Source organism: Peromyscus maniculatus, chromosome 7 (assembly GCF_049852395.1).
Source record: "Peromyscus maniculatus bairdii isolate BWxNUB_F1_BW_parent chromosome 7, HU_Pman_BW_mat_3.1, whole genome shotgun sequence".
In the NCBI taxonomy this organism is placed as follows: Eukaryota; Metazoa; Chordata; class Mammalia; order Rodentia; family Cricetidae; genus Peromyscus; species Peromyscus maniculatus.
The window spans coordinates 13,307,659-13,317,769 of record NC_134858.1 but is presented as its reverse complement, the minus strand read 5'-3'; the positions used below and the strand labels follow the sequence as shown (position 1 = coordinate 13,317,769).

At 40.4% G+C, this 10,111-nt stretch overlaps 1 long non-coding RNA gene across 1 annotated transcript; it reads left to right on the top strand.

Annotated features, from left to right (window-relative positions):
* The first annotated feature begins 296 nt into the window (after nt 1–296).
* Nucleotides 297–9,313, top strand: LOC121830745 (uncharacterized). Its single transcript, XR_006073949.2, has 3 exons — nt 297–419; nt 1,474–1,668; nt 7,977–9,313. It is a non-coding gene; the product is annotated as an uncharacterized LOC121830745 (long non-coding RNA).
* Nucleotides 9,314–10,111: the final 798 nt, after the last annotated feature.

Genomic DNA, 10,111 nt, shown 5'->3' with positions numbered 1-10,111 from the left:
GTGGCAGTTCTTGCTGGAGAGAATGTGTAGCAAGGGGAACACTCCTCCATTGTTGCTGGGAGGGCAAACTTGTACAGCTATTTTGGTTGTCAGGGTGGAGGTTTCTCAGAAAACTATGAATCATTCTCCCACAAGACCCAGCGATATCACTCTTGGACATATACCCAGAGGATGCTCTATCCTACTGCATGGACACTTACTCAACAATGCTCATAGAACCTTATTTGTAATAAACAGAACCTAGAAACAACCTAGAGGCCCCTCAACCCAGAAATGAATAAAGAAAATGTGCTACGTTTACACAATGGAGTATTACTGAGCTGTCAAATACAAGAACACCAGGAAATTTGAAGGCAAATGAATGAAACTAGAAAAAGTCATCCTGAGTGAGGTAATTCGGACTGAGAAAGACAAACATGGTATGTGCTCACTCATAAGTAGATATTAGCTACAAAATAAAAGATAACTATGCTGCAATCCACAGACCCAGAGAGACTAGGTAACAAGGAACATTTCTGGGGGGATGCCTGGATCTCCCTTGGAAGGGGAAATGGAAGAGATTTTGTGAGTAGATTGAGGGCCAGTGAGGATAAAAACATGAACAATCAGGTTGGGTGGTGGGTAGAAGAAAGAGTACTGAAAGAGATTACTGGAAAGAGAGAAAATCGTCTCAGGGTCAGATAAAAACCTGGCACAAGGGAATCGCCCAGGAATCTTTAAGGACTAAAAGGATGGGCTCAATTAAGACTCCTAGCATTAGCAGATATATAGCCTAAAAGGCCATCTCCTGTGACCAGATTGGCACCTAGCTGAATTGTCTTCAGAGTGGTTTCATCCAGCAACTGATGGAAACACGTAAACATTAAGTAGAATTCGGGGAATTCCGCAGAAGACAGGGAGAAAGGATCGTACGAGCCAGAGGGGTCAAGGACACCACAAGAAAACTCACAAAATCAACTAACCTGGGCTCATCAGAGCTCAGAGACTGAACCAACAACCAGGGAGCCTGCATAGGACTGACCTAGGCCCTCTCTATATTTGTAACAGCTGCGTAGCCTCTTGTAGGACTCCTAACAGTAGGAATAGGAGCTGTCTCCAACTCTTTTACTGACTTTTGGGACTCTACTCCTCGTACTGGGTTGCCTTGTCCAGCCTTGATACATCGGGAGGTGCTTAGTCTTACTGAAAGTTCATACACCATGGGCTTTTTTTGATACTCTTGGAAGACCTGCCCTTTCCTAAACAGAAACAGAGGGGAAGTCGATCAGGGTGTGGGAACAGAAAGGGGTGGAGTGGGGAACTGGGAGAGAAAGGAGGAGAAACTGCATCCAGGATGTATAAAAAATTATTTTATTTACCTATTAAAATTAAAAAGATTGTGAGACCTCTTTAGGTGCTTTCTTTTAAGTTGTTCAAGATCCATTGGAAAGGAGGGCAATACTAACGTGAATGCTTCCTGGTACTGTTTTCAAGATGAGAAAATTGAAACTCAAGGACACCAAGAAATTAATTCAAAACCCTCCACCTGGAAGGGATCTGGAACCCAAATGTCGGGCTTTGACCTTCGTACCCTACTTTGTATCAGTTGTCTTCATCCATGTCACACAGGTTGCATGGCACTTGGTCCATAGTAAACCCTCCATATACTTCAGCTTCAACTAAAATAAGGTAAAGTGTATCTCACAATAGGAAGGATAAGAGAGAAATGTGCTTCTGGAGACCCAGTCCTATGTGTTGCTTTCATTCCTCTCTTCCTTCTGACTGTGGAGCAAGGAAACCTGAGACTAGTAAATGAGCTGTGGTAGAGCTAGAGGTCAGGCTGATATCCCAAAAGGAGACACAGTTTCTCATATGCCTTATTTCATTCCTGCTTTTCACAATGGTGTGACCATTTCCTGGAAGATATTATTCATTCTTGATAATTTATTATGAGCAGGGAGGTCATTTTGGTGTCCTCTTCCTCCCTCCCGTCCCTGTACATTATGCTTTGAATAATCAGAGCGATAGGTGCACCGAGAAGCCCGGGCGAGGCTGGTCCTTTGTTATTACTCTTGTCTCAGTGCAGTCTGGCTTTGATAATAAAGAGCCCAATGAGGTTTCTTATGTTCAATTCACTTCTACCTAGTCTCCATAATGAAGGGGAGAAGTCCACATAACCCTTTGATGCTGATGTGGGCTCTGGTTTATAATTCCATGTTCAGAAGTAAATTGCAATTTAAATACGGTGTGAGCTGTTAGTTTTGTTACCTCCCCTTTTCATCTTCCTTCTCCTCCATGCCCTCTCCCCGAAGTGGCCCAGGCGTTGTTAAATGGCTCACCATTGACAGTAAGCCACCGCATTCTAGGAGCTAGCTCTGTGTTTCTTGTCAGTCAGTTGACTGCAATGAAAAAGCTTTATGACAAGGCAAGCGCTCTGCCTGTGTTCTCAGCATAGCACATTCCTAGCTAAGCCCAGTGCACACACAGTCTCAGTACTTTATGATTTTATGTCTCTGCCTGTGCAACCTCACTGAAGCTTATGTCGATTTCATTTAAGGGAAGGTATTCTTGCTACAATCTGTTGTATTCTCTTTTAATTTGGAAGGAGGTATTTAAGTACACAAATTTTTCCTTTTTTAAAAGAGGTATAAATATTACACTATGAAAGAGATTTTTGGTCTGGAGAGATGGTTTAGTGGGTACTGTCCTTGTCTTAGGTGCACACAATTAGGACCTGAGTTCAATACCTGCAATAAATGTACAAATATATTAGCAGAGTAGTGAGTGCCTGTAATCCCAGCTTTGGGGAGGCAGAGACAAATGGATCCCGGAGGCTTGCTGACAGCCAGTCTAGCCTAACTGATGATTTACAGGCCAGTGAGAGACCCTGTCTCAAAACAAAAGGTAGATCGATGGCACCTGGGGAAAGACATTGAGTTTGTCATCTGGCCTACACACACACACACACACACACACACACACACACACACACACACACACACACACACACGTGAGCTGAAGCTGAACCCACACACACACATAAACACACCTACATTTTTATTTATATTATTATGAATGAGTAAAAACAAAGGCTTATTAATAAAATAAAATATCATTTCTATAAAAACATAGAAAGCTGTGCTAACATTTTGTTTTCTAGTTGACAATCTAACTTCATTTTTTTCTTCTTTTTCATTTAGTTATTATTTCTTACAGGATTTGAACTGTGTCTTTTTTTCAACAGTTTAAGACCTTATAACTGTATAGTCAGACTCAGTATTCCTCAGGCTCTAGCACTTAGAAAGTTGGGCTTGTCCTGGCATAGTCTTCAGATATGAAGTACGATGGCCATGGCCTCTGGATATTTCTTAACTGATGAAAAACCTCGTAAGGTAGGAGTGGACTTAATGAACACACTTAAAATACTAGAGGCATTCCCATCAATCAACATAACCTTTAAACTCAACCCTCCTTCTCACTGTTTCAGTGGCTTATTTCAGTCATTAGTGCCTATCACAGACATGACAGGCTGGGATTCCTTGCACACAGATCATGCAAGGTTTAATTTCCTCTAGGAAGATCACGTTCCCAGTATTTTCATGTATATTAAAATAGCCATTAGGAAGAATACTTATACTGAATTTGACAAATAGTTAATTTTTAACTATAGAACAAGAAGTTAACAGATGTGCCTTTTGCACAGGAACCTACATTTTGCAATGAGTAACAAGGGTCACATGCTTAACACTGAAGTAACTGACATTTGCAATTGTCATCAAACGATGCTATTACAGTGCACTGATAATATTTTATTAAAAGTATTTTTTTATGAATTTTGACCAGTTACAAAAGATTATTGAAAATGATTGTTGCATAAAGAATTTTTTGGAGCAAAATGGAAGACAACAATACCACAAACAATGATGGCTTTCTTTCATGGTCATCTGTAGCCTCAGGCCTGAACTATTCCCACCAAATAGCAGCCACACACAAAAACCAGTCATTATATTAATATTAATTATAATAATTAATATAGTATAATAATATATATTATTCAGGTTTGGAATAATATTTCAAAAGATTAAAGGTCACTCACATTTCATATTTGCTTACATTCTTTGACTTAAAATCAATAAAATAATTTTTTTACTAATTTTTTTTAAAACCCATATAAAAAGAGCTAGGAGAAATTTATAACTTTAATAAATTGAGTATCACTGAAACTTCTGTGCGGGTTTTGTTTCCTTAGTGACTGAGTGTCTGGGCACTGGAATTTGCCAGACCTGGGCTGCACTTAAACTCTCCTGTGTATGAAGTTTTAAACTCGGAGCAGGTTGCTAATTCTTTGGAAGTCTCCATGTTCTCACGAATGCAGCATAAACAATACATTTCTTACAGCTGATGCGAGGATGAAATGGACAGTGGTGTCCGGGACTCTAAACGGAGTTCTCGGCAGGCAGTAAAATTTAAAATAACAAAAATGCTCAGAATGGGGTTATTCTATCAATAAATTTAAAGTTGACCCATCATTAGAAATGCACATTTTAATTTTATTTCAGAAGTGGCCTTAGTTAAAGTGCCACAAGATCTGTCATAGAACTTGGGAAGGCAATGCCTGGCTCACTAAAATTTTATCTAATATATACAAAAGACATTTTATTTCTACAAAGGATCCCCTCTGCCGTGTGTGTGTGTGTGTGTGTGTGTGTGTGTGTGTGTGTGTGTGTGTGTGCTCTCCTGTGAATAGTAATCCCTAATTTCCTGAATGTGTGTAGATATTCCAGAAGACAATCTTAAGAGACTATGAGCAGGTCATGGTGAAAGGATCCAGAGTTCGAACTCCCTTCTGCCCAGTCACGCTTCTTACTTGCCCAACACGCAATTCAGCTGACCTACCCCAGCAACATCAGTTTGACTTCTTCCCTGAAGCTTCTGTAGGAATTAAGAAGGTAGCTGGAGATTGTTTTGCCCTTTTCTTAAACATTTAGACCCCATCCTGTATTCTCACACTTTCTTACTTTGTGACTGAGACTTCATTTCTCATTTTTGAAATGATGCCTCAAGGGTTTAGTGTGAAGGCTAAGTGAGAAGTTCACTTTAAAACGGACCCTATTTCTTAGCACCATAGACTATCATCCCGAAAAAGATAACACCTGCCATGTCAACTCAAGCAAAGTAACTAAGTGCCTCAAAATTCTCTTTCTGATACATCTCAAGATACTGAGCTATAGGGCTCTTGCAAATTGAGAGACCTGGTGGTAAGTATTAACTGTTTTTTCTTCTATTTATGAGATTATAGTTACATCATTCTCTTCTACCTCCAAACCCTCCCATACACCTCTTCTTGCTATCTTTCAAATTCATCATCTTTTTCATTATTACATACATATATGCATGTATACACACACATATTTATTTATTTACATACCTAAATTTAGCCTTATCAGTCGTTATGTTTAACAAGCAAGTTCCGTATATCAATTATTGAAAGTCTAAGTGTTGTCTAGAGGTATCTCACCAGTGTACTGAAAGTTTATAATCACTTGACTATCAGTTGAACCTTTTATGAGAATGTTGGGGGCTTACTTAATCAAGTGAAAGTCACTTGGCAGAGAAGTTAAACCAGAGGAAAGGAGAAAGGAGAAGAAAAAGATGCATCTGCATGTGAACAATCCTCTTCATCTTGTGTGTGTAGCTGCATGCTTATGGTACTGATTCTATCTCTCTGGTTGTCCATGTACTGATAACAAAGCTCAGCTTGATGACCATCCTGTCATTTTATTTACATGCCACACTGGGCCAGGGAGAAAAGCTTGATGATCAACAAACATGTTTTGATTCTAGATGGATAGTGTCACAACTAAGTCATTTCTCAGCACCATGAAAACATGGATGCAAATGAGTACTTGGAAATTTGTTGCCTTCATACCTGCAGACACAAAGACTTAGATATGATGCTACACTTTTCGTCCCTTCCCTAGGTCACATGATTTACTAGGAAAAATGGCATACAATGCACTTCATTTTAAAACTATAAAAAATTATTCTGGAGTTAAGGGCATATGTTGTTTTTTTTTTTTTCCAGAGGTCCCATATTCAATTCCTACTACCCATGTCAGGGAGATGATTTGCCTGTTGATAGCACATACTGCTCTTCCAGAGGACCTGGGTTCAGTTCCCGGCACCCATGTTGGATAGTTCACAACTACCTATATAACTCAAGCTCCAGGGTACAAGGAGCTCTGTCCTCTGTGGGAACCTATACACATGTGCATGCCCACACATGTAGACATACCAATATACACATAACTAAAATAAAGCTAAATCTTTAAGACAAATATGTTTTTGTACATGTCATGTACCAAATACCCGAGATCCACACTGTCACTGACTGCAAAGGGCAAGGAAGCTTCTTTTGCAGTAGTATTGATGACTTCAGACTCACAGTTGAGAGGGAGACATAGAAACAGTCTAGATAGGAGGCCATTGAAGAGAAAGAACTCTTAAAAATTGTGGTAGGGATGCTGGAGTGTAACTTTAGTTGATGGCTTCTGGCTTGGCTGGGGTGAGGAAGGACTCAGTTCTATTTAAGGAGCTGTGTGCTGGGCATTTGACCACGCTCCAGTGAGTACATAAACAACAGACATTCTATTTTTTCTGTTTTTCTTCTTTTGTTTTGGGGCAGGTCACAAGGGTGGGACATAAAAAGTTTGTAGAGCTTGCCTAAGACTGAGGTAGTAGATAAGAGCCAAGCTCCAGGGTCACAGTCCCTGAATGGTATGTTACACCTAGCATGTGGAAAGACCAGGAAGTCTACAAAAGCACGAACTTCTACAGTTCTGAAGGATGGAAGTCCAATGTGCAGATGCTGAATGACAGGTTTCTTCTGAAGTTGCCTTTCATGACTGCCAAGGGAATGAGATTTCTCTATTGTCGTCACAGACTCTTTCCTCTCTGCAGGTGCAACCCTCAGGCCTCTGTACAAGCCTTCTCTCCTCACATGGACATAGTCTTTGGGTTGTGTCCACCTTAACCACGTCACTATCACTCAATCACTGCTTTATTGTGCCTGTCTCCAAATGGAGTCATACCATGAGGTATTTCTGGGTAGGTTTTCAATAGGCGAATTTGAGGAGGAGGGATATAATTCATCCTGAAGTAACCATTATGACTCTATTTCTATTATTGCTAAAAGGATCTAACTACATTGAGCACTGGGTAGCTGTGTAATAAGAGACTAAGCACACGGAAAAAATAGAACAGCTCAGCCCTGTGCTGGTGGCTCAGACAGTTCACTAACCCCAGTTTTGAATATTGTAGAGTATTTGTTGTTTTGTGCTTTATCAATATCATGTCTAGGTTAGGGAAGTTTAGGAAGCTTCACAGCTGGGTTTATTTGACTTGAAGTTTGGAGGCATTCTTAGAAAAAGAAAAGTCTCATAAACTCACAAGTTTCAAAGATGCCATAAGAGAAATCAGTGCCTGAAGGAGCCTGAGGAATTTTCTCATAAGAGAGTGAGAAACAGGGTGAGGAGTAGGTAAGAAAAAAGGCAATGTGGGAGAGTATTGTTCAAAATGGGTTTGAAGCTTGGGTCAGTGTTTGGGAGTGGGGAAGGCAGCAGAACATTTCAATACCCAGCAGACTAACACACACACACAGCTGGACACAGCAGCACTTTTCTTCACCCTTCCCATTTCCAAGCTTCTCATTCATAGAAAGGCCATGATTAAAATCAGCAAGTAACCCTTTGTTTTGTAGACAGGTAGCACAAATGAAATAGTTGTATCCTCCAACATTCCAAGAGTTGCTTTTCTTCAAACATGGAGGGGAAACTAACGAGGACCACTTTTAAAAATGCCTACATAAAGGATGGAAAAGAGAGAGGTTTATTAAGCACCTGCTATAGGCTGTCAAAAGCACCTGATAGTCACTGTATATTTAATATTAAAGACTATAAGACCAATGACTCAATGATCTCATTTGTTCCTCTCAACAGCTCTGGCATATGCAGGCACAAAATCAGAAAATTCTGGGAAGCCATCTACTCAAGGACACAAAGCTAGCAAGACCCATGTCCACCATGCAACTCTTTTTCCAAGAATGTCACACCACCCTTTCCAATGTATCCCTTAGGAAGTATGATGAAGGAAAATGACACCAATATGAAAACATTCTTTTCTTCTTTGGAAAGGAAAGCACTGTTCTTAAATAAAAGAGTACTTCTGATTAGAATATTTATAAAGGTTAATGAGAAACAAAATGAACTGAAAACCAGCAGGGAAATATTCCCAGATGTAAATAACAAACTTCTACAGTTCTAATTATATAAGAAAACATCCCAAGCAGAAAGTCAATTTATTTTCATCAGATACAAGGGGATCAGCAAAGTAAGACTTCTGCCACTGTCTGTCTGTACTTTGTGAAGTTCTGACACTGGAGCCAGCTGCCCTCTGCATAGGCAAATAGTTACAGATGGCTGGAGAGGTGGCTGAGAGAAGAATGAAGTCACCACCGTTACAGTGAAGAACTTAACAAAATCAAGGAAGACCGTTGGGGATTCTTATTTTTTTCTCAGACAGTGAGAAAGGACAAAAATGAGTGGGAATGATTCTTCTGTGTGAGTGCAAAAACAAGTTTGGGAAAGTTGATATGCTGTATTCTCCAGAAGTTTTCTACATTATAGAGTCATGATCCCTGAATCAAAGGCCCTGGGGACATCTGATCATCACCATAGTCAAGTGCCATAGTCCCAGTGGCAACAGATCTTTTTGCAGTTTGGGAGAAACCATAGTATGACATAAACATGTGATGTTCAGTAGATAATTCAGGAATGATCAATCCTTTTGGCCCATGAGAACTCTTTCATAAGAGTCAAGACAGGCCATACCTACAAAATTAATTTTCTTTTGTACTGATAAAGAAAATACAAATCAAATACCATCTGATAGAGGTTTCACCTACATCAGAGAACAAACAAAATACAATGCTCTTCATTTAAGACCCTTACCACCATCTGTTTCCCTCATCTGCTTCTATCTCAGCTTCCTGGGCTTTCACAGCATCTCAAACACCAGACACAGACATGCAATGAATATCACCACCTTCCACCTGTCCCCTGCCCACTCACCACCCTTCTTTCTCTATTTCTGTTGGGTACCATTGTTACTGAGGCTTACAGCCCCAATGAGATTCAGGCTAAACTCCTTCTTGGTCATTTCTGCCAATTCTACATTCGTGAAATCCCCAGATCCAGTCCCCTATTTGGAATTGAGTGTCAAAAGTTGCCTGGGTCAAAACCAACAATAGCACTACTTTACAGCACATCACTGTGAGCCTGTTAAATGTGAGGTGCTGGATCAGGTACCCAGGAAGGGAGGGATCCTATTCTTTTTTTTTTTTTTTTTTTTTTGGTTTTTCGAGACAGGGTTTCTCTGTGTAGCTTTGCGCCTTTCCTGGAGCTCACTTGGTAGCCCAGGCTGGCCTCGAACTCACAGCGATCCGCCTGGCTCTGCCTCCCGAGTGCTGGGATTAAAGGCTTGCGCCACCATCGCGGCGGGATCCTATTCTTAAGCAGCTCCCACTACTAGGAGAAATTATCAGAGATGACTGTCAGACAGATAGGAATGGTAAGTCCCACTCAAGGAAAGGAGTCAGGGGTCAACTGGAAGAAGAGACAAATGAACGTCTGAGCAATGGCAGCCTGGTTTTCTTTAAGCCAGTCTTGACAACTGATCTATTAGTTCTTAAGGACCTAAGAATAAGTAGTACTAGGCTTCTACCAAATGCCCACTGTAAATGCAAGCCCTAGATTTACACCTTACCCTTGTGCTTCCTTCTTGTGAATAATAAAGTGTCAATCCCCCATCAAGCTAAAGAACGTGCCTTGATTTCATGAGCCCTTGCAAAAAGGAATTGCAGAGAAGAACAGTCTCATACTACAGGTAATTTCACCCTTAATATATAATATACAGGGAAAGCTTGTGCAGGGGGGAGGGTAAGAAAAAAAGAACAGCACAAAGTGACAGCGTGGAGATTATTCAAATGGGTTGTGTTAAAATGGAAGTCACATAAATATTAGAAATGTGCTCTTTTGGGCAAAGACTCTACAGACCAAATTGTCAATAGGAATGA